The sequence below is a fragment of the Ovis canadensis genome, chromosome X, assembly GCF_042477335.2.
Source record: "Ovis canadensis isolate MfBH-ARS-UI-01 breed Bighorn chromosome X, ARS-UI_OviCan_v2, whole genome shotgun sequence".
NCBI classification, from domain to species: domain Eukaryota; kingdom Metazoa; phylum Chordata; class Mammalia; order Artiodactyla; family Bovidae; genus Ovis; species Ovis canadensis.
In genome coordinates this window covers 534,524-557,150 of record NC_091727.1, presented here as the reverse complement: position 1 = coordinate 557,150, position 22,627 = coordinate 534,524, and positions in this window count along the sequence as shown.

Genomic DNA, 22,627 nt, shown 5'->3' with positions numbered 1-22,627 from the left:
CAAGTCAGACAAAGACTCATCTCTTTGGTCGACCACCCTCCTGTGTTTCTCGTTCGTGGTGCAGCAGGCGGGGGCTGACTACCAGGTTATGGCTGGGGCTCAAGGAGAGGGGTGTGAAGGTTAAGCCCAGGACCAAAAGGCAAGGGCTGGAGGAAAGGGTGAAGGGGCAGCCTGGGCCGGGGGGGATGGAACACGTGCAGAAGTGCTATCGATTACATAGCAAGCTCTGGTGGCGGGCAGTGACTAGCAGGGCAGTGGGGCGAAAGGCGATGAGCCGGCTGGAGGGATCTGGCCGCAGGGTCCCTGTGTTAAGAGGGCCTCGCATAGATCTTCACCATCGAATGCCGACTGCACCAGCCCTCAGGGAACCAAGAGTCGGTTCCTGCAGCGCTGTTCTTGCTCACTCACTCAGTCGTGTCCGACTGTTTGCACCCCCATGGACTGCAGCACGCCAGGCCTCCCTGTCCTCCACCACCTCCCGGAGCGTGCTCAAACTCACGTCCATTGAGTCGGTGATGCCATCCAACCATCCCATCCTCTGCCGTCCCCTTCTCCTCCCGCCTTCAATCTTTCCCAGCATCAGGGTCTTTTCCAATGAGTCAGTTCTTTGCAGCAGGTGGCCAAAGGATTGGAGCTTCAGCTTCAGCATCAGTCCTTCCAATGAACACCCAGGACTGATCTCCTTTAGGGTGGACTGGTTGGATCTCCTTGCAGTCCAAGGGACTCTCAAGAGTCTTCTTCAACACCACAGTTCAAAGGCATCAACTCGTCAGCACTCAGCCTTGGTGATTGATTCTCACATTCGTGCACGCAGAGCTGAGGGTATGCCAGGCACCTCCTCTGGGGCACATGCGTGTTTGATAAAATGGACAGAAGACGCTGTCTTGCAGGTGTCAGAGGGTGCATCACCCTGGGACTGAAGGCCTTCGTGCAAGCGTGGAAAGCAGCCAGCCTCTTGGACCCTGGGCACCGCCATCCTGCCCCAGGCTCCCAACGCCCTCCCAAAGGATCCCACAGGTCTGGGTGGCCCTGCCCACAGTGGCGGCTTGCTGGAAAACACGTCTTTTATTGTCCTTTGCCCCGTCCAAGTCTCTGCTCCCTACGGCTGCCCGTGGTTTCCTGGAACCACTTCTCAGACTGATGGCACCGGGGAGCTCGCACAGTAAAGCAGAAAATGGAACCAGAAGTGGCGTGTGTGCGGAGCCACAGCCCCGAGCCTCATCGGTGGCGCTGGGGGCGTGTGGACAAGAGGGCGCACGGCCAGGGCCTCAGACCCGTGGCCTGACCATCCTCGGGGACTGGGGGCTCCACGCTCTACACGTCCCTCAAAAGCGCTCTCTCTGCTCCAACCGATTGCTCGCAAAGCCGTCCGACTCTAAATTTGCTGGCGAGTCTTACTTCTTCCCTCAGTCGCTGAGTCGTCTCCGACTGTCTGCAACCCCGTGGACTGTAGCCTTCCAGGCTCCTCTGTCCATGGGATTCTCCAGGCAAGAATACTGGTGTGGGTTGCCATGTCCTCCTCCAGGGGATCTTCCCAACCCAGGGGTCAAACCCACGTCTCCTGCAGAGGCAGAAGGAATCGTCACCGCTGAGCCATCGCTCATGGGACAGCACCATTGAATGCCTTTGGCCAAAGTTTCCATCGACACAGTTTTGGGGGCAGTTGGCAAGGCGTGGAGGCGGCAAACCTCTGTTTGAGGGAGGTTTTCAGCACTGGAATGAGTGAGCCGGGAGGAACCGCCCCGCTGGAGACAAGTGAAGCCAGTGAAGCAGCAACACAATGGAGTTTGGTTCTCAGAGGGTTGTGTTTTCTGATGGTTGCCGGCGGGAAGGATGGGAAAACCATGGATAATATGGATGGGATAACATGGAGAGCCAGCAAGGACCTGCTGGACAGCACAGGGAACTCTGCTCAATCCTCTGTAATAACCTTATGGTCACCAGGGGGAAGGATGGGGGAAGGGATGGTCAGGGAGTCTGGGATGGACATGGACACACTGCTGGATTTAACATGGAGAACCAGCAAGGACCCGCTGTCCAGCACAGGGAACTCTGCTCAATCCTCTGTAATAACCTTATGGTCACCAGGGGGAAGGATGGGGGAAGGGATGGTCAGGGAGTCTGGGATGGACATGGACACACTGCTGGATTTAACATGGGGAACCAGCAAGGCCCTGCTGTCCAGCACAGGGACCTCTGCTCAGTGTCACGTGGCAGCCTGGATGGGAGGGGAGTTTGGGGGAGAGTGGATACATGTACATGGATGGCTGAGTCCCTTTGCTGTCCACCTAAAACTATTGCAACATTTCTAATCGGCTAGACTGCAATATGAAACAAAAAAGTACCTTTTTTCTTTTCTTTTTTTTTTTAAAGCACTGTTCTTTCAGACACAGAACATACAGAAGCAAGAACCTTTAAAACTGGCTTACGGCTATGTGAGAGTATCAGCATTTTGCTAGTCGGTAGACATACATCCTGGAGAAGGCAACGGCACCCCACTCCAGTACTCTTGCCTGGCAAATCCCATGGACGGAGGAGCCTGGTGGGCTGCAGTCCATGGGGTCGCTAGCAGTCAGATATGACTGAGCGACTTCACTTTTGCTTTTCACTCTCATGCACTGGAGACGGAAATGGCAACCCACTCCAGTGTTCTTGCCTGGAGAATCCCAGGGACGGGGGAGCCTGGTGGGCTGCCGTCTATGGGGTCGCACAGAGTCAGACACGACTGAAGCTGTCCCCTTCTCCTCCTGCCTTCAACATTTTCCAGCATCAGGGTCTTCTCCTATGAGTCAGCTCTGCGAATCAGGTGGCCAAAGGGTTGGAGCTTCAGTATAGTTTAAGGACAACAGCAGCAGCAGCAGCAGCAGGCTTACATCCACGGCAGAACATCACAATATATCCCATAGTGTCGGCTATGTTTAGGTCTGAGCTTGTCTGTAAGGGGCTTCCCTGGTGTCTCAGATGGTCAAGAATCTGCCTGCAGTGCGGGAGACCTGGTCGGGAAGATCCTCTGGAGGAGGGCGTGGCAACCCACTCCAGTACTCTTGCCTAGAGAATCCCATGGACAGAGGAGCCTGGCGGGCTACAGTCCACAGGGTCGCAGAGAGTCGGACACGACTAAGCGACTAACACTTCCGCCTTCACTCACTTGGCTCCGTTTCAGTTCCCCGCGTGTCCCACCTCCGATGATAAACGTAACTACAGACTCGTCTCTACCTGCTGATCTGCCGGGACAAGAACACAGTCATAACGGGCTCCATTTGGACGAGAACTTGGAGTCAGGGTCTCCCATCTCTGCGAGGTCATCTGCGATTCGACTTCTCCGTTTTGCTTGAACATTAAAAGAGAAAAATATTACAGCCCCACTCTACTAGGCGTTTAATGAAAACAGAACCGCTCGCTCAGCTAGGCAGCCCCGTGCAGGCAACGTGCTAATAAGGAGCAGATGCCCGCCATGACCCAAACTCTCTCTTTTTTTTTTTTATTATTGAAAAAACGGGACCCACAAAGGCACTCTGTAAGTTGTTTCATAAGGACTTAATTTTGCTCGGCAATAACAGGACCATTAAATCTGCTTAGAGTGGGGATTACAAGAAAACAGGAATCGCTTATTCCCCGCTGCCCCTTGCCTTCTGGCAGCACGAACTCCCACTGGCCTGCAAAGAGGGTGGGAGGCAGAGAAGGGCAGGGAACCAGCGCCCCTCACCACCGCTACAGTCTTAACCGCCCCATTCCCCAGTGTGAGCCTGAAGTCAGGCTCGCTGCGGTCCTGTTCAGTCGCTCAGTTGTGTCCGACCCTTTGTGGCCCTTGGACTGCGGCACACCAGGCTTCCCTGTCCTTGACCACCTCCCGGAGCTTGCTTGTCCATCGAGTCGGTGATGCCATCCAACCGTCTCATCCTCTATTGTCCCCTTCTCCTCCGGCCTTCAACGTTTCCCAGCATCAGGGTCTTCTCCTATGAGTCAGCTCTGCGAATCAGGTGGCCAAAGGACTGGACCTTCAGTAGAGTTTAAGGACAACAAGATGGCCCGTACAAAACAAACATCACAGACCATTGAAAAAGAAAATGGGTCACTGATTTGAAAATAAACATTTCAAATTATATATCTATCCATCCAGGTATGTATACCAGAGTGGCAGCCCACTCCAGTACTCTTGCCTGGAAAATCCCATGGACGGAGGAGCCTGGTGGGCTGCAGTCCACGGGGTCTCGAAGAGTCGGACACTACTTCACTCTTCACTCTTCACCTTCATGCCTTGGAGAAGGACATGGCAACCCACTCCAGTGTTCTTGCCTGGAGAATCCCAGGGATGGGGGAGCCTGGTGGGCTGCCGTCTATGGGGTCACACAGAGTCCAACATGACTGAAGCGACTTAGCAGCAGCAGCAGCAGCTATATATATATACACCTGGAGAATTCAACTGAGTAACTGAACTCATGTAGGAAAAACATTTTCTAAGTGAAGCTGGACATGTGTTTCACCAGCTCCTGGTTCACAGTTAAGTGGCAAGATGAGAAAAGTCTGTCCTAATACCTAAGAGGGCTTCCCAGGTGACTCAGATGGTGAAGAACCGACCTGCCAATGCAGGACAGTCTGCTTTGATCCCGGGGTCGGGAAGATCCCCTGGAGGAGGGCAGGGCAGCCCACTCCAGTGTTCTCGCCTGGAGAATCCCACGGACAGAGGAGCCTGGCGGGCTGCAGTCCATGGGGTCGCAAAGACTCGGACACGACCGGGCGACGAACAGCAGCAACAGCGGCAGGCGGGCTACGGAGCTGGCGTGCACTCAGATGGATCCCGGCGCCCAGGGGGCTGCCGTCTGTCGGGTCGCACAGAGTCAGACACGACTGGAGCGACTCAGCAGCAGCAGCAGCAGCCGCAGAGAGACCCTTGGGTGCTGGGGCATCCCATGCTAGTCTTCACTCCTGTCTTCCTGACGACTAACGATGCTGGCCGTCTTTGCACGTACTCATTCGTCGTCCGTGTGCCTTCTCTGGTGAAGGATCTCCTCCCATCAACTGCCTTTTCTTCTTTTTTTCAGAATTGAGTTATTCGCCTTAGGGTTGTTATCCAGGGTATGAAGCTGTCATCAGTCCCACCTGTTGCAAACAGCTTCAGACCGTGTCTTGCCTTTTTGTTGCCTTAACTGTGACTTCCAAAGGCCAAAAAAAAAAAAAAAAAAAAAGTGTATTCTTGATAACGTCACCTTTAACACCGTTAAACAGAAATAGTGATTGCGTCTTTTGGAGTGTACGGAAGAAATCATTGCTTAAACCAGGGTCAAGAGGGCGTGAGGAGCAGGAGGCGACTGAGGATGGGATGGTGGGATGGCATCACCGGCTCGATGGACATGAGTTGGCACAAGCTCTGGGAGCTGGTGATGGACAGGGAGGCCTGGCGCGCTGCGGTTCATGGGGTCACAAAGAGTTGGACACGACTGAGCGACTGAACAACAGCAGAACAGGGTCCCCAAGAGTTTTGCCTTTTCTTCTCAGCTTTATGTGCGTTTCCTTTTTTTGGAATATACAAAATTTAAACTTTTCTCTCATCAAACAGTCCTGTGTTTTTAGGATAACCAGATTTCTTTCGTTTTGTGCTGCTGACACCCTTGAGGGCAGAGGTTTGTCCATGCGTGCTCTGTAGAATTCTGGGGGTTGAGGGATTCCCTGGCGACTCAGTGGTAAAGACTCCACTTGCCAATGCAGGGACGTGGGTTTGATCCCTGGCTCGGGAACCAGTAAACAAATAAAGTGATTTGGGACAGCGCATGGGGTCCCAGTGAGCTGGACACGACTGAAGAGGCAGCAAACACACAGACGCACGTGTTAACTAACCTTGCTGTGCTCCTCATGGACAGTAGAGACCTCCGTCAAATTGCCATGCGACCGATGCAATATTATACGTCAGTGAGATCATGAGAAAGCTAGAAAGAGAGAAATCAGTAAGTTTACAGAGCAAAGATGAGGCACAGGGGGCTGCTGTTGGGTGCACTGTTATTCCGTAGGAGTTCTCTGCAGACACTATCTACCCGCTCCCAGTTCACCGAGAGAGTGGGTTGCTCAAGAAGAAAACTCCCTCTGGGACCCCTCCGGCACTGTTGGTGGAAGTACAGACTGGCGCAGCCACAGTGGAGTTTCCTTGAAAAACCAAAAGATAAAGCTACCGTTAAGACCTAGCGATCCCACTCCTGGGTGTATACCCGGGAGAAAAGCATAATTTGAAAAGATACACGCACCCCGTGTTCCCTGCAGGACTGTTGCCAAGAGCCAGGACATGGAAGCAAGCTAAGTGTCCATTAGAGATGGGTGGATGTGGATGAGGAAGACGGGGTGGTCTTATATACCGTGGAATATTTCTCAGCCATAAAAAAGAAGGAAATAGGAGGTCCTTGTATACCGAGGAATATTTCTCGGCCATAGAAAAGAAGGAAATGACGCCATTGTCAGCAACGTGAATGGACTGGAGATGACCGCTCCAAGTGAGATAAGCCCGGCAAAGACAAATATCGTCTTAAATCACGCACGTGTGGGATATAAAGAAAAACGATACCAGGGAATTCTGGCCGCGGTCCAGTGGTCAGGACTCTGAGTTTCTGTTGCAGGGGGCATGGGCTTGATGGTTGGTTGGGGAACTAAGATCCTTCACGCTGTGCAGCACAGCCAAATTAAAAAAAAATAATAATAAAAAATGAAAAAATTAAAAAAATTGAAATGGTACATGTGACTTTATTTACAAAACAGAAATAGACTCACAGGCATAGAAAACAAACTTAGGATTACCAAAGAGGAAAGAGATGGGCAGGGACAAAAGAGACAGGGGTTAACCGATAAAAACTACTATAATATAAACTAGATAAGCAACAAGGGCCTTCTGTACAGCACAGGCAGCCTGTACTCAACGTGTCTTGCAATAACCTGTAGTGGAAAAAAGAATGTGTAAAAAAATATATATATGTATGAAAAAGCAAAATATATATATATATATATGCATGACTAACCAAATCACTTCACTGTACCCCTGAAACTAACACATTGTAAATCAGCTCCAATATAAAATAAAAATTATAAATAAATACAGATGAGAAAGACGTCCCTTTGGTAGGAAAGGGAGTCTCTAAACACTCACGCTTTCTGCAGGTGAGACCAGCTGCTCGGTACAATCGGACGCCCTGGTCTCCTGACCCCTCTGTGGTCCGCGGCTGGACCGGATAAATCCCTCAGCGCGTCTTCGCTTCCCGCACCCTTCCAGGCCGTGAAACCTCTCCCGGCCCACGTTTACAGCGTCCTCCTGGTTTAGGGGCAATTACATAAAAACGTTTACAAGCCCTCCATAAAGAATTTAAAACTCTTGGAGAAAAGCCTGTGGATTAATCCGGGCTCCCCTTGGCGGGAAAGGCAGGAAGAGGAGGGGTTGGGGGGCAAACGACTTAACGCGGCCCCTGAAACCACCTAGTGAGCTGGGAACAGCTCCACTCCGATCACCGACCGGGCAGGCACCTGGACCGCAGCGCCCAGCTCCCGGGAGGCGATGCTGTTTCTTCCGACCCACGAGAGGAGAATCCACCGCTTTTCCAAGACGGTGGCACCCTCAACACGGGGGAGCCCGTTCATGCCACCTCCTCACTACGCGACAGAATTCTTTATTTCATTAAAAAAAAAAAAAAACACTTTTGCCAAGCTCCTTCCTGTTTCAAAAAGGTTGTCTCGCTGAGGTCTTGACCTGCCCATCGGGAACTATGTGTGGAAATATTCGTAGCAGCCCTGCCCTGAAATAGCAACTACTATGCGATTCAACGGCTTCTCTTCTGCGTATTTATCAGAAAAAAAAAGAAATAACAGTAATTCAGAACGATATGTGTGCCCTGAGGCTCACTGCAGCGTTATTTAACGGTAGCCGAGGCGTGGTAGCATCTTAGGCGTGCGTGTGGATCAGTCGTGTCTGACTCTTTGCGACCCCGTGGGCTGTAGCCCCGCCAGGCCCCTCTGCCCATGGGGTCCTCCAGGCAAGAACACTGCAGTGGGTTGCCGCGGGTTGTCATTTCCTCCTCCAGGGGATCTTCCCCACCCAGGGATCAAACCGCGTTTGCTGCCACGGCAGGCAGGTTTTTTACCACCAAGCCAGCACGGAAGCCTGGAAGCTTCTCAAGTGCCCCTCCATAGATGAAGATATGCAGGCAGATAGATAGATATAGATAATTACCATAAAGCACCAATATATGTAATCGCCTTATGTAGAAACAAAGACACGAGCTATATACAAGTATATATTAGATAGTCCTTCTTATATATCATGTAGAAAGAAATGTTATATATAGTTTACATAAAAGAATAGTATATATATATCATGTAGTATATACTCATTTCCCTTCTACTATATATAGAATCTATATCTATACTTCTAACGTAGTACAGTTTATATAGTACATAGTATATATATATATATATATAGATGAGAGACATTACTTTGCTAACAAAGCTCTTGATAGTCAAAGCTCTGGTTTTTCCAGCAGTCATGTATGGATGTGAGAGCTGGGCCATAAAGAAAGCTGAGCACTGAAGAATCGATGCTTTTGCACTGTGGTGTTGGAGAAGACTCTTGAGAGTCCCTTGGACTGCAAGGAGATCCAACCAGTCCATCCTAAAGGACATCAGTCATGATTATTCACTGGGAGGACTGAAGCTGAAGTTTCAGTACTTTGGCCACTTGACGTAAAGAGCCGACTCACTGGAAAAGACCCTGATGCTGGGAAAGATTGAAGGCGGGAGGAGAAGGGGACGACAGAGGTTTTAGATGGTGGGATGGCATCACCGACTCGATGGACATGAGTTTGCGTAAGCTCCGGGAGTTGGTGACGGACAGGGAGGCCTGGCGTGCTGCAGTCCGTGGGGTCGCAGAGAGTCGGACACGACTGAACGGCTGAACAACAAGAAAAGGTGTTCAAGAGGTATGGAAACAATGGTGACTCTCAGAGTGCTTCAGCTCCTGGGGACAGGACGTGTGTGTGTGTGTGTGTGTGTGTATGTGTGTGTGTAGACGCTCAGTTGTGTCCGACTCTTTGCAATCCCCTGGACTGCCTCCCCACGGGCCCCTCTGTCCATCGCAGTCTCCAGGCAAGAATCCTGGAGTGGGTTGCCATGCCCTCCTCCAGGGGATCTTCCCCACCCAGGAATCGAACCCTGGTCTCTCTCTTTGCAGGCAGATTCTTTACCATCTGAGCACCTGAGGAGCCAAGAGTTGCTTACATTTTACCCCCAACCCTTTGACCAAATCCTGGAAGAGGCACCAGGATGCATGAATACCTTCACCAACAGCTCTGCAAACACCCTGCTCATCCGGGAGAGATAAGGGGAGTCCGAAATGTTTGGGAACATTCCAGCAACCCCAGCCAAGCACGAAGCAGGTCACTGTCTTCCCACTGTCTCTCTTTCTCTCTTCTCCTTCACTAAACTGAGATTTCTGTTCGAGCCTTCCAGAGACGAACATCAGGGCCCCTGAAACCTTGCAGACTCTTAATTGGGCCAAAATAAAAATCCGCATTCCAGCCGGCGATTACAGCCCTGCAGTTCATTTCGCTTCGTTGTTACATTGTCAGTGTGTCCTTACAAGAAAGCGCACGCGTGGGGACGTTTTCTTAAAGCGCGGGCATAAATAAGATCTGTTTCAGGTTAGCGAGAATATTGAGTCAGCTTGAACCCGCCCTGCACCTCCGGGAACCCTCGCCCAGAATTATAACAAAACGGCGCAGAAAGAACTTGGAGGGCCGGCATCCTTTTTAAGAGTTTACTTCAGCAGCCACGTAAATCTTGCTGGGTACGATCGCAAGTAAATAAAAACCAAAGCCCAAGTATATGAAATCGGGCACGTTTTATAAGAGGCAGCTGCAGCCACTGTTGGCTTCTAGTTTGAATTCCTTAAGGAAAAAAAGTGAAAAAAATAAGAGCAAGAAGGATTGTGGGAGGTGGACGGGCCTGTGACAGCTTCTTCCGACCTTTCCTGCTCTCTTCCTGCTCTCGCGCTGCGTGCTAAGTCGCTTCAGCCGTGTCCGATTCTTGGCGACCCCGTGGACTGTAGCCTGTCAGGCTCCTCTGTCCGTGGGATTCTCCAGGCAAGAGCACTGGAGCGGGTGGCTGTGCCCTCCTCTAGGGGATCTTCCCGACGCAGGGATCGAAGCCAGGTCTCCCCCGCTGCAGGCAGATTCTTTCCCATATTCGTTCGGTCCTTACCAGGAGCGCTTGTTGTAAGGTAACACACGCAAATGATTATTAGGCTGCCCGGCCAGAGTTTCCGTGAGAGTGTTTCCCTGACTGTTGGGTGTCCCTGGTGGCTCAGCGGTAAAGAACCGGCCTGCAATGCAGGAGACGTGGGTTTGATCCCTGGGTGGGGAAGATCCCCTGGAGGAGGGCATGGCAACCCTCTCCAGTATTCTTGCCTGGAGAGTCCCATGGACAGAGGAGCCTGGCGGGGCTGCAGTCCACGGGGTCACAGAGAGTTGGACACGCCTGAAGTGACTTAGCACGCAGCACGATAGCAGGGAGAGAGCAGGAAAGGTCAGCTTCGACACTGAGCAACTAAACCTCCTTCGCTCACTATTGGGTGTAGGGCCCCCACTAGCCAGGAGGACCTCATCTCAGACCTTTCACTTTCTCACATCTTCAAAGACCCTGTTTCCTAGTAAGGTCCTGTTCCGAGCCCGCGGTTTTGGGCGGCTCTCCTCACTCACGCCACAGCATAACCCAGATCGTATGACATTGTTAAGGATCTTCGCGCCTGCCTGCTAGCATCTTCCCAAACTGCTCAAGTCCCGGTCTCAGACACCCCTGGTCCGTTTTCTTGCCCCATGTCATTTCTGCAATGATTTCCCCTCCTGTCTAACTGACAATCATCAGAGCTTCAAAGTCTCCTCTTCCCTCGGAGAACTTGTTTTGTGTTTTTTTTTTGATAAACACAGTATGATTTTTTTGTTTTTGTTTTTGGATAAACACAGTATGATTATTATTATTATTTTTTTCTCATAGAAAACCCCAAAGAGGATGTGTGTGTGTGCTTGCATTCCTGTGTATCTTTTGGGGGTGGTTGGTAGGGTCCGGGAGCTGTGATATAAAATGTGATTCACGACACTCATATGACAGGTTATCCTAGGAGAAAGGGGTCAACGCCAGACCGTGGAAAGCAACGTAATCAAAACGAACCACTTTGAGATCAGCTGTTTGATTTGGGGCAGGGAAGAAATCCTGAGCAAACAGAGACACAGCCGTCTCAGGACCAGTTAACTACCTACAGTGATGGGGCAATTGATACTCAATTGTGATTGATCCCAAATTCATTGATCACAAATTCCTAAGGGCAGAGGGGGCTTCCCCCAGTGGCTCAAGGGTAATGAACCCACCTGCCAATGCAGGAGACCCTGGTTCGATCCCTGGGTCAGGAAGATCCCCTGGAGGAGGGCAAGGCAACCCACTCCAGGATTCTTGCCTGGAGAATCCCGTGGACAGAGGAGCCTGGCGGGCTACAGTCCACGGGGTCGCAGAGTTGGACACGACTGAAGCGACTTAGCACAAATATGTGTTATTAAATGTCTCCTAGTTTAAAAAAAGAGAGAAAAGGTAATGGCAAAGCTGAATCTTCGCACACTCTCGTTTCACTTTTTTTTTTTTTCATTCAGAAAGCAACCTTCATCTTTTATCATCTCTGTCTGACTCTTTTGTACAATGGAATTCTTGCAAACAGGTCGCGCTTCCAACGTGCACGATGGAACAAAGGGCATCGTGTCCAAGGAAAGAAGAGTGGGGGGGGGGGGGCCGGAAATCATACAGCGGCCAAGCATTCTAGAGGGAAAAATGCAGTCGCAGATCCGGTGCAAATGACATCGGAGGACGCTGGGAACAGCGGCTGCAGCTTGGAGGAGCGGGCGGGCGGCTGGAACCGATCTCGAGCTTTCCGTGATTGTAAACACATGTCCTGGGAACCCGAGGAGGAAGGGGCTGGAGGCGGGCGGGGCGGGGGGGCGCAGAACGCGGCAGGCATCGCACGCCCGGGCCCGCGGACGCCGCGCGCTCTTATCCGCAGCTGCTCCGGGACTTGAAAGGATTTCTGAGGTGCTGCCTAAGTGGGCAGCTGACAGCTGAGTGATTGAAAAAGGACTCCGTGCCCCCAGAAACTGGAGAGCAAGACAGGCACCGGGAACCAGGCACGTGTGGTTTTGGCATCGCGGCTGCCTAGGAAAAGGTAATTTATGGGCCTCGTAATAAAACCCAAGACGGGGCGTCTCTTCTCTGGCGGAAGAGAAGTCACTGAGCATTCTCACAACACCTCATTGGGGCTTGGGCGCGGAGGGATCGATGCACTGGGGGAGCTTTCTTTAGGCGACGTGTCTGGCGGTTTAAGTCTTGGGAAAGGCATCCTGTGAGGGCATGTACCATCTTCTGCCTGACTCTCGAGATACACAAGTCTGCCTTCCGGCTAGAAACGCACGGAGCCAGGTGGGACGGCCATGAGACATGTCCATGGACCAAGTCAGACCCCCCACCGCCCCCCCAGTGTCCGCCACATCTGCTGCAATCTGACAAGGAAAATGTCTCCACGGGGACGTGGATTCATGTCACAGAAGCAGCACAAAGGCTGCAAAGAATCCGAGACACCCAAGCTGTGATCCTTCTGTCTGCTGGCAGAGCCCCATGAACCATCCTTGGCAGTGATGCAGGCAGGATAGATAGTCAGGTTATACACACACATTAAAAAACAACAACAACAAAAAAACCTGAAGGGTGAGCACAGGTACTGCCATCCAGCGTGTTGCCCGTGGGGGGGGGGGGTGGGGGGGGGAAGTCTAACCTCATTGCCCAAAGTGGCTGCCAAAGCACCACACATCACGCCCTCAAGATACAATTCCTAAAAAGAAGGATGGGCGTGGCACCAAGGAGTTTTCCCCATGTGCCTCTGTTGTTCGTGTTAGAGACTCTCCGAAGTCTCAGGTTCGCTTCGCTGTACAGCACCTCCAGCAGTCTTGTTGGGAGAAGCCCATGGATCGAGGAGGCTGGTGTATGGTCCATGGGGTTGCAGAGTCAGACATGGCTTAGTGACTAAGCAGAGATGCAGGCATCGGTCATCATAGCATCGCACAGACTCTATTCTTTGTCCTAAAATCCTCTGTGCTCCGCTGGTTCATCCCTCCCTTTCCCTGCTGACGACCACTGACAATTCTTCGGTCCCCATAGTTTTGCGTTTCCCAGAATATCACAGAGCTGGACCCACACCGTCTGTGGCCTTTTCAGACTGGTTTCTTTCACCTTCATTAAATGTATTTAAAGTTCCTCCATGTCTTGCCATGGCTTGACAGATCATTTCTTTTTTTTTAGTGCTGAATAATATTCCATTAACTGGATGGGCCACAGCTTATGGCTCACCGACTGAAGGGCATCTTGGTTGCTTCTGAGTCTTGGCAATTGGGAACAGAGCTGCTTTAAACATCCACGTGCAGGGTTTTCTGTCAACAGAGTTTTCAACTCCTTTGTGGAAATACTAAGAAACTCGATGGCTGGATGTTGTTCACTCGCTCAGTCGTGTCCAGCTCTGCGCGACCCCATGGACTGCAGCACGCCAGGTTTCTCCATCCTTAAGTATCTCCTGGAGCTTGCTCAAACTCATCTCCGTCGAGTCGGTGATGCCATGCAACCATCTCATCCTCTGTCGTCCCCTTCTCCTCCTGCCTTCAATCTTTCCCAGCATCAGAGTCTTTTCTAATGAGTTAGCTCTTCACATCCAAAGTACTGGAGCTTCAGCTTCAGCATCAGTCCTTCCAATGAATATTCAAGGTTGATCTCCTTTAGGATGGACTGGTTAGATCTCCTTGCAGTCCAAGGGACTCTCAAGAGTCTTTTCCAGCACCACAGTTTGAAAGCATCAATTCTTCAGCACTCAGCTTTCTTTATGGTCTCACATCTATACATGACTACTACAAGAACCTTTTTTTTTTTTAAAGTCACTCAGTACTGTCTGACTGTTTGCAACCCCATGGATTGTAGCCTATCAGGCTCCTCCATCCATGGGATTTTCAGGCAAGAGTGCTGGCGTGGATTGCCATTTCCTTCTCCAGGGGATCTTCCTGACCCAGGAATCGAACCTGGGTCTCCCGCATTGCAGGCAGACGCTTTACTGTCTGAGCCACGTACCTTTGACTATATGGACCTTTGTCAGCAAAGTGATGTCTCTGCTTTTTAATATGCTGTCTAGGTTGGTCATAGCTTTCCTTCCAAGGATCAAGAGACTTTTGCTGGATTACAAAGTTGGTTTTTTTTTTTTTTTCCCTACAGAAGAAAATGAATTTCGTGAGACGACTCCAAACAAGTGTATCTTGATGTGCTGAGGGGCAATTTCAGATGACCTGCTGGGGCGTTGTAGTGTTGAAGACTCATTTTCTGTGAAAACTCCCAAATTCTCTCACCATCCACCTAATTTCCTAATACACTTCAACCCACAAGCATAAGCTTGGAGAGAGAAGACTGGCGTTCTTCGTGGGGATGCTCCCCAGGCTGACGAGGAGAAGCATTAAGTGTATAGCCTGGTATCTTAAACACAAACGTTAGAGGTTTTAAAGCAAACGCTGAAAGTGGAGGAAGAGGACGAATTCCTTCCAAACTGTTAAAGACGCGACTAAAGCAGAAGATGGCAAGACACAAGAAAAAAATTTTTAAAGCAGGATCACCGTGGAATATAGAATACAACTGCAGAAAAAAACCAAGACATATCGCCTTCAGTTCAGTTCAGTCGCTCAGTCGCGTCCGACTCTGTGCGACCCCACGGGCTGCAGCACGCCAGGCCTCCCTGTCCATCACCAACTCCCGGAGTTCACTCAAACTCACGTCCATCGAGTCGGGGATGCCATCCAGCCATCTGATCCTCTGTCGTCCCCTTCTCCTCCTGCTTTCAATCTTTGCCAGCATCAGGGGCTTTCCCAAGGAATCAGTTCCTTAAACTAGCTGTAAACATATCTCTTTAAATGGACTAAAATCTCCGTTTGAGACTGTATTAAAACTAAAACAATAAACCAGCCCAATGCTGTTTGCAAACAGCATCCCTGAGACCTAAAGACACGGAAAAGTGCTACAAGAGGAGACAAAACAGAATTTTAAAGGGGAAAGAAAAATGCGTGAGAAGAGGTATAGTCACTGTGTGATTATCAACGTTGCAATTAGGGTGAAGCTGTGACGGTCCTGCACGCGTGCGGTCCTTAATGACACAGCTTTGCTCGCGCTTGTAAAGGAAGAAGAAAAAAAAATTCACAAATTGCCTTCCGTGGTAGGAGATGCCCGCATGCCTTAGTTTGTCACTGATCAGGCAAAAAAAAAAAAAAAAAGAGAGACTTAGGAAGCTGCAAAATATAGAAACAACAGCATTAAAATCGCCACTTCAGACACAGAGAGAAGAGATGCCCCTAGCAGATGGAAAAGGCAGGTTCTCCCAGCCCCGCCGGGAACAAGACCCTGTGTCTAAATGAGGGCCCGTGAGCAGTTCCAGTCACGCCGCACTGGGGCTTGGGGACAGGCTTTAACTCCCTGTTGTTCTTCAGTCTCTCAGTTGCGTCCGACTCTCTGTGACCCCACGGACTGCAGCACGCCAGGCCTCCCTGTCCATCAGCAACTCCCGGAGTTCACTCAAAGTCATGTCCATCGCGTCAGTGAGGCCATCCAACCGTCTCATCCTCTGTCGTCCCCTTCTCCTCCCGCCTTCAATCTTTCCCAGCATCAGGGTCTTTTTGTATGAGTTGGGTCTTTACAGCAGGTGGCCAAAGGATTGGAGTTTCAGCTTCAGCATCGGTCCCTGCCATGAACATTCAGGGTTGATTTCCTTTAGGACGGACTGGTTGGATCCGCTTGCGGTCCAGGTGCCCTGGAAGGGAGACCATGAAGTGCAGGGAATCTTGTGCGTACAAGCGTCTGCTCTGGTCTCTGGTTTCCAGCGCGGCTGTACGAGATGTTTCCCACTCTCAAGCCTGCAAGGGCAGTGCCGCGTTAGAAGGTGCCAACATCAGAGTTCTTCACGGAAGCCTACCAGCAGGGTTTCGAGTTTCAACTCTCCCTTGCAAAGGGGCTCTCATCCGCGCCGGCCTTGCCCACCTCCAGCCTGGATTCAGTCCTTGGGTGTTGTCTGCAGAGACCGCAGCCCCCTGAGAGGTCCCTGGGAGGTGGGGGTCGCTGTCCCCCACTCCACGGGCTTCCTGCCGCTCCCGCCTGATGTTTACTTTTCAACTCGGGGAGAGGAAAGCTGACGAAGCAAGATCTCAAGTCCCCACCCACAGCAATGCCTTGGAAGCTGCGGCCGCGTCCACAGCAGGCCGCCAGGTCTGGGTTCCAGCGGAGGTGTGATATCTTTGTGCAGGGCCAAGCGGTCGTGGGGTCCGTAGGTCTGATCGCCGCGTGAAACGTGGAAACAAGAGACTGCGGTATCCCCCCTGCTGGACCTCCCACGTCCAGCCTCGGGACAGCTCCCAGGACAGCCCCCCCGCTCCGCCCCCCCCGGGGGGAGCCCTGGCTGGCTTGGCGGGAGCTCCCCCAAAACCCTCAGCGACTTGGCTCTGGGGGTAGATCTCTCAGCGGGCAGAGGACGAGCCCGCCCTCCTGCCTCGGAACGCTGAGCTCAGCTCGTCTCATCGTTAGTGTCTTCGTGTCCATTTCTTCCACGGGAAGAGTCTTTGGGGCTGATAGAGACACACGCTGGTGGAAAAGTGTGTGTGTGTGTATGTGTGTGTGTCAGCCGCTCAGTCGTGTCTGACTCTCTGCGACCCCAAGGAGCGTAGCCCCGCCAGGCTCCTCTGTCCGTGGGATTCTCCAGGCAAGGACACTGGAGTGGGTGGCCGTCTGCCCGACGCAGACATGGAACCCGGGTGTCCTGCATCAGCCAGCAGACTCTTTGTCTGGGCCTCCAGGGAGGCTCCGCCGAGAGAGGATCTGCCTGGCTTGCTTGGCCAAGCCGCCTGGAACCGTCGATCGGTATCTTGGCTCCTGCAGGAGACCTCACAACTTTGAAAGACGGAGCCTGCCCTCCTGTCTCCGTGTGTGAACACCGCCCTCTGAACACTGCCCTCAGCCCGTTTCATCCTTATCGTCTTGGTTTCCGCTTCTTTCATGGGGAGAGTGTTTCGGGCTGATGGAAACAGAGCCTGGTGGAAAAGGAACCAGTGTAAAAAGAAACAGAAAAACCACGCAGGACTTAAGAGGTTCTGAAACCCGTCTGAGAAAACCAGAAGACGGTGGCAAACGAAGCCAGTTCAGTTGGACTGGGGCTGGATTAATTGTGAGCATTTGAAAACTCGGCCGGGGCTGCGTGTATTGGAGTTGGCTGCGTGCACGCGCGCTCACTCGCGTCTGCCTCTTGCGACCCCTTGGACTGCAGCCCGCCAGGCTCCTCTGTCCATGGAATTCTCCAGGCAAGACTGCTAGAGTGGGTTGCCCTTCCCTTCTCCAGGGCATCTTCCCCACCCAGGGATTGAACCTGGCTCTGCTGCACTGGCAGGGGAGTTCTTTACCAACTGAGCCACCTGGGAAGGCCCATTGAAACTTGAGATTAAAGCACAAGAAGCTCTTTGGAAACACCTTGTCTGCTCCCCAGGTAAGTTTCCTGCACACACGGGTTCCACGGTCCAGCTGAACCGGCACGGGTCTACTCTTGAAAACTGCCTTAGCGTGGTTATTGGCTCACTGGAAAAAAATATTAATAAAGCAAATCGTGCCTGGAAAACCAAACAACACAAAATAATTAGAAAGATCGCTAAAGGCAAGGACCCAGTGAGACTGATGCCTCCAACAAAGGATGGAGAGGAATTGAGAAATTAGGGGGTGGCTTTGGGCTTCCTGGTGGCTCAGATGGTAAAGAATCTGCCAGCAATGCAGGAGACCCAGGGTCCTTGGAAGAAAGACCCCCTGGAGGAGGGCATGACAACCCACTCCAGCATTCTTGCCTGGAGAATCCCATGGACAGAGGAGCCTGGTGGGCTACAGTCCATGTGGGTTGCAAGAGGCTGACACGACTGAGCAACTAACACTTAGAACATAATAAGAACTTCGGGGTAGGATGAAGTCACACGCTGAAACTCCTCCCAGGGCGTGGGGGACGAGAGGATGTCAGGGCCCCCACTGCGGGAAACACTTTGTGGGTAGGACCAAACTCCACACCTGCTGGCATCTGATGACGTCAGCAACCACATCTGAGACGGGCAATGGGGCAAGCCACTGGAAGAAAGCCCAGCGTCACGAAATGCTTAAGGAGGGAGGCTTCTGGCTGAAAAGCAAGCTGCCCCGTCCCTGCGGATAGGCAGGGAGGACCTTGGCGACATCAGAGACAAGCCCCGGAGTGAGGCAGTGGCTTGGAAATAGTTTAGATCACAGCCAACCGAGTACAGGGCAAGAGAAACAGAGAGAGAGGTTGTCTTACGGGAGAAAGCTTTTTTTTTTTTTTTTTTTTTTAGCACAGTCATCTCCAAGTTTCAGCTCATGGACACCTCAAATGTAGAATCCGCCTTGGTCTTCAAAGCCATCCAACTGTTTATCTGCAAGACCCTGAAGACTCAGAACAAACGCTAACACAGCAGTCAGAGTCTTGATTCCACCAGGCCTTGTAGGTGGTGTTTGGTCACTCCATCTCTGAGTCTTTGCAGATCTATGGACTGCCGCACGGCAGCTTTCCCTGCCCTTCACTATCTCTAGGAGTTTCTGCAAACTCATATCCACTGAGTCAGTGATGCCATCCAGCCATCTCATCCTCTGTTGTCCCCTTCTCCTGCCCTCAATCTTTCCCAGCATCGGGATCTTTTCCAGTGGGTCAGCTCTTTGCATCAGGTGGCCACAGGACTGGAGTTTCAGCTTCAGCATCAGACCTTCCAATGAATATTCAGGGCTGATTTCCTTGAGGATGGGCTGGTTGGGTCTCTTTGCATCCCAAGGGACTCTCAGTCTTCTCCAACACCACAGTTCAAAAGCCTCAATTCTTTGGCGCTCAGCTTTCTTTATGGTCCACTCTCACGTCCATACGTGACTCGTGGCCTGACTGGATGGACCTCTGTGGGTGAAGCGGTGTCCCTGCTTTCTGATACGCTGTGTGGGTTTGTTGCAGTGTCTCTTCCAAGAAGCACGCGTCCGCCAACCCTGGAGCTCACCGTCTCTTGGGATTGCGTGTTGCGGTTCACCTTCCGCTCTCTATGCTCCTCCGACGGACACAGGAGCCTGGACACGGTCCACGGGGTCCTGAGAGTCGGGCACGACTCAGTGACTCGACCACCAATCACCCTCCGGCGTGATTCTCTTCCCTGTGACGCGTCTCCGTCATGTCTGCTCCAGGGGCCGCGGCCAGTCCAAGAGGCGACACGTGTGTACATGTTGTGACATGCGTGTGTGACAGTGTCCCCCCCGCAGCTGTTTTCCTGCGACAGACACTCAGGCATCTGGGTTTCTGTTCCCACCTCCCGCTCCTCTGCACGCGCCATCCGACAGACGCTGCCAGGAGTCCTCGACGGGAGGTTTACTTCACCATCACCCTCCCCACGCCGCGCTCCGTGTAAGACATGTTACGGCTCGCGCGGTGCGAGCTCGGCCGTGCTGGAAATGCCTGTCTCTGTGTGGCTGCAAGTAGCTCAGGGCTGTGGAGACGTCGGCTGGGCTCTGCGTGGACCGCAAGAAAGCACGCGGGCCCTGCCCTCCTCCGAGGCGTTCCTTTAACGAACTCCTCCGGGGGCTCCTTGGACGCCCGCAGAGGCGTCCCGGGCGGCGGGGCAGGCAGCCCAGGAAACCACAGGGCTCTTTGTTCTCTGGGGTGACTCGAGGCGCTGTGGACACAGGCTCGCTTCCATCCCCACCAGCAGAAGCAGCTGTGATTTTTCCTCTCTGCTGTGCCGGCCAAGCCTCCGCCGCCACCCAGGACCTCGCTGATGGGTCTTCTTTGATGAAGAAAGACAACCGCCCTGCCGGTGTCTGTGGGAACTCCGTCTCCTGCCGGTGACTCACCGGGCGGAGACCGACGTGGACTCTGAGGATGGCAGGGGTGCAGAAATCCCCAGAGCCCCTCTTGTTGGGTCAGGTTTCCATCCCACAGTGGAAGAGAAACCCGCTATTCTTAACTTTTTCTTTCCGAACTTTTCATTCTGTTTTGGGGCATAGCCAGTTAACAATGTTATATAATTTCAGGTGAACAGCGAAGGGAATCAGCGTTGCATATACGTGCATCCCTTCCCCCCCAAACTCCCCTGCCACCCAGGCGGCCACGTGACACTGAGCAGAGGTCCCTGTGCTGCCCAGCAGGTCCTTGCTGGTTCTCCATGTTAAATCCAGCTGTGGGTCCATGTCCATCCCAGACCCCCTGACTGTCCCTTCCCCTATCCTCCCCCCTGGGAACCATAAGGTGATTACAGACGCCCAGTCCTTCGACTGATAGATGAATGGACAGAGAGGGGGTGGTGTGTAAACTCAGTGGAATACTACTCAGCCATGAAAAAGACTGAAGGGCTGCCAATTGCCTCGGCACGGCTGGACCTCAGGTCGTCACATGAACTGAAGTAAGTCAGACAGAGGAGAAGTGTGGAATGACCTCCCTTATGTGCGGAACCTAAAGATGAAGGATGCGGAGAAACCCTCTACATCAGCCAGCCTGGTGGCCAGCATCAAGTCACTCCCCCAGGCGAACTGCAGGAGGGAGACCCACGCTCGCCCACGCCCAGTAAGTGGGCAAAGAGAGGAGACGCAGGCAGAGCTTTCTTGAGAGTGAAAGTGTTCGTCGCTCAGTCGTGTCTGACTGTTTGCGACCCTGTGGACTGCAGCCCCCCAGGCTCCTCTGTCCTTGGGATTCTCCGGGCAAGAAGAGTGGAGTGGGTTGCCATGCCCTCCTCCGGCGCATCTTCCTGGCCCAGGGATTGAATCTCGGTCTCCTGCACTGCAGGCAGATTCTTTACCATCTGGGCCCCCAGGAGAGCCGCTAGCCAAGGCATGGAAGCCACTCAAGGGTCCGTTGACAGAGCACTCTGGCTGCAGGCTGATTCCCCATCCATTCTTCAGCACCACGCAGCCCTGCCCTGGGCGCAGAACCTGCCCGTTAGCTCTGGGTGTGCGAGCGAGTCCTGGACAGCCACGTCGCTGTGTTACGGTTACAAGCATCATTCCATGCAATCTGCTTTCCACTCCTCATTCCGAGCCTTCCTCGGCTTTGCCTGCTGCTGTTTTGGCCTAAGCCCCTGGGGTGATGCATGGCTTTGCGGGCCTTGGGACTGTCAAGACACCTCACGCCAAAACAGGTGGCTCAAAACAGCAAATATTCATCTGTGTCCCCCCGGTCTTGGAGACCAGACATGTGAGGTCCAGGGGGTCCCAGGGCTGGGCTCCCTGCAGAGGCTCCAGGGGAGGGTCCTTCCCGCCTCTTCCGGCTTCTGGGGGCTCCAGGTGTCTGTCCCTAGGCTGGTGGCCGCCTCCCTCCTGTCTGCCTCCATCTCCACGTGGCTTCTCCTCTGCGTCCGAGTCTCTTCTGTGTCTTATAAGGGCCAGCCATGGGGTTTAGGGCCACCCCCGTCCAGGAGGACCTCATCTCAGACCTTCACTCCATCACCTCTGCAGAGCCCCTCTTTCCAGTACGGTTCTATTTACAGGCACCAGGGGTGGGGACGTGGATGTCTGTCTTTGGGGATATCACTCCACCTACTGCCCCCTGCCACCAGGGCGGGCTCCACGCGGACATTCTCAAGGTCACCGTCCTCAGCCAGGAAGCCTGGAAGGCAGGGATGCCGCTGCGCGATCGGCCGGAGCCCCCACACGTGCGTCGGGCTGCCCTCGGCCCCGACGGGGATTAGTGTCAGACGGTGATTTACTGTAGGACTCGGCGATAAATCTAGAGGACACCTCCTTTGATATCGCAGATAGAACCACAGCCACCCGGGAGGTGAGTCTTGAAGGCCGATGGAATTGGATCTGGCGGCCAAATGTCTCATCGCCGATGTTTTCTGTTGGGGGCGGGGGTTGGCGTGGGGGGTCAAGGCAGGAAGCGAATTCTTAGAGGGCTGTGAAGGGGGCTGGGGGAGGCTCTCTCCATCCCTCCGTCCTCTCCCTGCACCGGGAAGATCCCCTGCAGCAGGGCACGGCTGCAGTATTCTCGCCCGGAGAACCCCACGCACAGAGGCGCGTGGCGGGCTGCAGTCCACGGGGCTGTGGAGTTGGACACGACCGAGCAGCTGAACGACAGCTGGTTTGCAGAGTTACGCTCATTTGCTCCGCACGGCAAAGTGACTCCTTTACACACACATGTAATTCTTTGTTTTAATGTGCTTTTAATCGAGAGATAATAGCTTCGCAAGTTGCGTTGCTTTCTGCCGTGCAGCAACGTGAATCAGCTGCAAGTATACGCAGATCTCTGTCTTGAACCTCCCTCCCTCCCCACCCGACACCGCTGGGGCCTCGCAGAGCCTGGCACGGAACTGTCTGTGTTACATGACAGCTTCCCACCAGCTCTCTAAAAGGGGCTGTGGAGACCGTCTTCTCCGACAGCGCTTTCCAGCGAGCGGTGACGCGCCTCCTGCGCTGTCTGAAGCGGACATGATCACCAGCCCGTGGGGCTGACAGCCCCGAGGCTCTCACGCATCTCGGCATCGCTCCTTAAAGG